The sequence below is a fragment of the Panulirus ornatus genome, chromosome 67 (assembly GCF_036320965.1).
Source record: "Panulirus ornatus isolate Po-2019 chromosome 67, ASM3632096v1, whole genome shotgun sequence".
NCBI lineage: Eukaryota > Metazoa > Arthropoda > Malacostraca > Decapoda > Palinuridae > Panulirus > Panulirus ornatus.
The window spans coordinates 3,575,608-3,580,794 of NC_092290.1; positions in this window are offsets into that span (position 1 = coordinate 3,575,608).

Below are 5,187 nucleotides of genomic sequence, written 5' to 3' on the forward strand. Positions count from 1 at the left end.
TCCAACAGACCGTCCACGCTAACTACCATCCTAGAGGTCGTCTGCTGGTACCAAGGGTCACCTGGGGATGCCAGAGGTCACCTGCTGGAGTATATGATTGAAAAAAAAATTCATAATAGGAATCTGAGAAAAATTTCAGTTATCTTGTCCTTTTGAAATGTTATATCTACAAGAAGAACTGCTATTAGTAAGCATAAGTATTATATCATAGCAATAATGATAATGATGATAATGATAATGATAAATCAAAACATAGTGGTTGGGTGAGTATACATACAAGTATGTTCAAATGATCTTTGACCTTCACATGTTCGACGAGGTGATGATAGGTATAATGGTTGACCTCTGACCCCTTATTGCCTACTGGTGACCTGTTCTGACATGCGAGACTGATCACTGCATTATTTGATCCTCCATTTATTCCATAATGGTTGAACATGAGCATTTGCGGGTCCTTGAGCTGGTTTAATCCCTTTTAATTGGTTTACATATTGTTGCTTTATGGCCCCATCTGTTACAACATTGGCTGCTCTGCTTGCGCTCTCTCTCTCTCTCTCTCTCTCTCTCTCTCTCTCTCTCTCTCTCTCTCGCGCGCGCGCGCGCGCGCGACCCAAACCATGCCTGACGTAGTAATACACAAGACGCACCGAGGTTTGATGAGCAATTATGTGGTTAATACCACCTCCCTTCGGGGAGTAATCAGGGTCATTAGAGATGCCGCAGCGGGACTTGTTACGCTATACTAACGACTTCGAACGACTGGTCACGAACGAGCGAAAGGATAGACAATAATGACATGTGATCTTAAATTCTGCATCTCCAACGTTAAACACGAAAGCCACACCCTCATACAAGGGGGACAATGACACGCTTGGTGGAAAGATATATATACATCTATATCTGTACATCTATACACTTATCTATCTGATATATGTATCTTTTCATGTCAGTCTATCTATCTATTTGATGTAGGGTATTCGTGGCTCAGTAGATTTTGAGTTTCAGGCATTATCTCATCGAGATAACTCTGAATATGAAAATCTTACAGCAAGACTTTCAACGCATTTATCTCAGGAATGTAATCTCAGTTGAGTTTTAAACTTTTCCCAACATAACTTGCTAAAAAATTACTTTTAGAAAATGGGCCTCGGAATGCCGACCATCTTCATGAAGGTAATTCTGGTTTCAGGATCGACGTAACGGGGAAAAAAAAATGTTTTTCTTTCCCCTCAATATTTTGATACACAACGACCTGGAAAATATCTGAGGGAGTTATTTTCTTTTTTTTTTTTGTACAGAATTTCATGACATTATATTTTGCCCTCAGTGATCTAAGAGGGACTTAGCATGAGGATCATTGCATGGCGTTGATATGTATATATATATATATATACGCTTCGATTGAGCGCTTTTCGAATTCATGCACTGGCGGTGAAATGATGTTTGGAGAGAGAGAGAGAGAGAGAGAGAGAGAGAGAGAGAGAGAGAGAGAGAGAGAGAGAGAGAGAGAGAGAGAGATAACAGACATCCTCTTAAGTAATTTTCACAGACACGGATCAAATTATTAGACCGATTCAAGATGATTTAATACATTCAAATTCTGGTTGAACTGAAATTGTCAAATGTAGACCTTTAGCAGCTAATCACCCATCTAATTTCAAATGAATAATTAATGAACTCCTCGTTAAGAAAAATTATCCACTGCGGAGAGAGAGAGAGAGAGAGAGAGAGAGAGAGAGAGAGAGAGAGAGAGAGAGAGAGAGAGAGAGAGAGAGAGAGAGAGAGCAATTAATTCAAGTACTTGGCAAAAGAAAACGGAGACTGGAATAAACCATTTAGGGAGGGGATGTCCCTCCAGCGCTAAGGTAAAACGAAAACGAACTCCTACTTTTAACAATCCACGGAAACTCAAAAATGGTTGCCAACTTACAGACGGAAATGACATGCGTCAAGTCCTTTATTATCAGATGTTTGGTCGGCGTAAACTCGTTCGCTGTGGCGTAAATAAAGGCATTTGGGGAATGCGGACTGGAGTAGACACACACACACACACACACACACACACACAAGCACACGCAAGCACACAGGAGCCTTCAGGAGACTATCATGGTGATAACAGATACATTGGTAACTGGGCAGGAGGCCAGCCAGGATGGAAAGAGGTGGAGGGGTGTATGGGGTGAGGGAAGATGGCTGGTGGCGAGTTGCAATCAATATCCTAGACTTAGACTTGTGTGTGTGTGTGTGTGTGTGTGTGTGTGTGTGTGTTAAAATCCACCTCGCTTGTTTGCCCTGTCTACCAGTTTGTTGTTTGTCTGCTCTGCCGCTTCGTTTGCCAAAAGACAAACCTTTTTAAAACATGGGATATGAAATGGTTCTTGCAATAACAACATAAGCTAGATATTAGCATTTTATAATTACGTGTTATGATGACGACTTAGATCTTCTGTATTAATGATCCTGCTAGATTACCCGCTTCACTCGTATAATTCATATTTCATTTAAGCTAAATACTCCACAGAAAGATTTATTCATGAAGTATATATTCATTATTTACTGCTGTCTCGTTGTGTATCCATTCGTTGAGTCAAGAATTGCTTCAAATGTTATACGTAAATCTTTATATATATATATATATATATATATATATATATATATATATATATATATATATAGTCGCCGAATTTTGAAATGTGGTACCGAGTGAGTGTGATGGTCGTGATGAAACTGACGAAACTGGTTGCTCAGCGAAATTGGCGAAACTGGTGGCTTAGCGAAACTGATGAAACTGGTACCTTAGCAAAATTGGTGAAACTGGTAACTTTAGCGGAACTGATGAAACTGGTAGCTTAGCGACCCTTCTGTCTACCACACGGGGGACCACACAGTCGACCTATACAAACACCAAGCTGGGATCTAAGTCGAACAGGGCCAGCGTTTTTGGACCAAAATTCCTCCGACGTAGAAATGATAGAATTGGTTTCCTAAGGAGTCGACTCAGCAGAAGGCGCTCACAGCCTTGAGGAAGATCCAGTATTACAGACGATGGGAATTTGATCTGTTATTTCCGTCTTTTTCGTGGAGGTTAAAGACAGACATTTGTTGGGTAATGGGAAGATGATGGGCCAGTATTAATATCAGGATCCTCTCTCTCTCTCTCTCTCTCTCTCTCTCTCTCTCTCTCTCTCTCTCTCTCTCTCTCTCTCTCTCTCTCTCTCTCTCACACATTTGTGACCTGGTATGAGTCACGCAGTGTGACCTGGTATTAGGTAGCGTGACCCGCCATGACGCCCTGTGACCTGGTACGAGAGACTGTGACCTTGTATGACGCGCAGTGTGACTGACCACACGACCTGTTCGTATGACGCAGTGCGACGTCTTCGCTACGCAAGGTGACCTGGCGTGACCCAGCACATGGGGGGAAGGGGGATTAGGTAGTAGGGGGAGGGATGTGGGGTCGTGGATGGAGCCCCCATGGTTATTCTGAGAAGCAATTGATCTCTATCTCTGTCTATCTTCTGCTATTACTGTTTAATGTTCACTAATGTTATTGGAGGTGGTTAGGTCCCCCCCCCCCCCCTCTCTCACCCACCCAGGGCCCGCGTCACATACACACACACACACTCCCTCCTCCTCCCCACCTCGTGCTGGCGTCGCCTCCCATCCTCCCCCCTTCCCCCTTCCTCCCATCTCTCCCCAACACCTATCATTACCATCACCATCTCCATCATCATTACCACACTCACGCCCATCGAGCCACCAGAGATGGAGGGAGAACCCTCTTCTCCTTCTCGCTTCCGTGGCGATAACTGTACAGGCCCTCTCTACTCCTCCTTCCTTCTTTCCTTCTACACACACACACACACACACACACACACACACACACACACACACACACACGACACAAGGAACTACACTATTTCAACTAAAGACACTTAAACAATGAGGGAATAAGTAACAATATTCCTCGCTGCTCCATCACCAAACAGCAACACATCAGAACGGAATATAGAAGGAACTACATCTATGTGATCAGTCTATAACAATAACCGCTAGCAACAAGATCCCTTCCTCCATGAAGCAATACAACTCCATCACAACCGCTGTAGGTTGTAGCGTTCGTCGTTGTAGCGCCAAACGGAACTAAAGTGTCGGATCAAGGATTGTTACCCACCCCCCACACACACACACCACCCCACACCCCATCCTCTAATTCGATGACTCCTTCCCCACCCCCAAAGGAAAAGGCTTTTGAGCGCAAGAACGACATAGCTCAATGGGCGGAGCCTGACGAACAGACGACGCCCACACTTAACCATGTGTCCACGCCCAATGCCGCACCGCCCACGCCAAGCCTAGTGGAAAGCAAATTGAAAGTCGTGTATTTCGCACATGCAACAATGAATGAGAGAAAGTCGAGTGAAAATTATAGGAAGTTTGGGAGCATTAACGGCTACATTCATGAGTGAATCATGACGCGTTCTAGATACGAAAAGAATTTTTGGGTCACAGATTTTCTAGATTCCTGGGTTGAAAATGTAGCAGACCCTAGATATAAACTGATGATAATTAATACAATGATAATTGATGATGATAATGATGATGATAGTGGTACTAATCATAATTATGATAACAATAATAATGATAACAATAATAACATCAATAATAATAATGATAATAATAATAATAATAATAATAATAATAATAATAATAATAATAATAACAATCGCATCATCCTGAATGTCCAGGCTTCCTCCACTCCATCCTTCCACATCCGTTTCTCGGTCTCTCCCTCCCTCCACCTAGCTCCCTCCACTTCCGACACGTAAATCCACTTATCATTTATCCTCATCCCAGTGGATGTTAAAGATCGTCATGACAACCACTCAATGTTTCCTCTGTCCCTGCCACAACCGCACACGTCTAATTTCCATTGTTATTAGTGATTCACAAAGTCCTGGAACGCGAGTTCATATCGCTGTTCTCCCCCAACCCATCCCCGTCAGACCGGGGATTAAAGACAGAGACTTCTCCTCAGAGCCACGGCGGACCGAATCCCATATGCAGATATCACAATCACCATCCAATTCGCCATCCAATTAAACTGTCAGTCCCCTTACATCACAGCCTTCACCGCACATGACTCACGCATCAGCCCAAAAGCTTGGGCGAGGAAGAGGCATCTCT